Source organism: Camelina sativa, chromosome 5 (assembly GCF_000633955.1).
Source record: "Camelina sativa cultivar DH55 chromosome 5, Cs, whole genome shotgun sequence".
NCBI lineage: Eukaryota > Viridiplantae > Streptophyta > Magnoliopsida > Brassicales > Brassicaceae > Camelina > Camelina sativa.
Window position 1 is genome coordinate 13,983,492 of NC_025689.1, and position 361 is coordinate 13,983,852.

A 361-nucleotide genomic window follows, 5' to 3' on the forward strand; every position below is an offset into this window, starting at 1 on the left:
TCACGACACCTGCCCGGTCGTGCCTATTCGGTCACGACACCTGTTCGTTCACGCCTGTCCAGTCGTGCCTATTCGGTCGTGCCTATTCGATCACGACTGTTCGTCCATACCCGTTCGTCACCGCGTCCCATGACCGAACTCCCAGCAACCAGCTTACTCGTTCACTGGCCACTACTGTCCAGCTGGTCGAGCTTCCTGGCAGCTGGTCGAGCTAGTGGCAGCTGACTGGCAGCTGGTCGAGCTGACGTTAGCTGCCCGATAGCTGTCCGCAGCTGGCCGAGAGCTGTCCGTAGCTGAGCTAACTTGTTCATCGAACACGTTCAGCTCGTACAGCTCATATTCTAGCTAGTTGAGCTAGTAG

At 57.3% G+C, this 361-nt stretch overlaps 1 protein-coding gene across 1 annotated transcript in view; it reads right to left on the reverse strand.

Annotated features, from left to right (window-relative positions):
- LOC104786840 overlaps positions 1 to 361 on the reverse strand; it is a 14,154-nt gene that overhangs the window by 8,563 nt on the left and 5,230 nt on the right. The gene's annotated exons all lie outside the window — the stretch shown is intronic.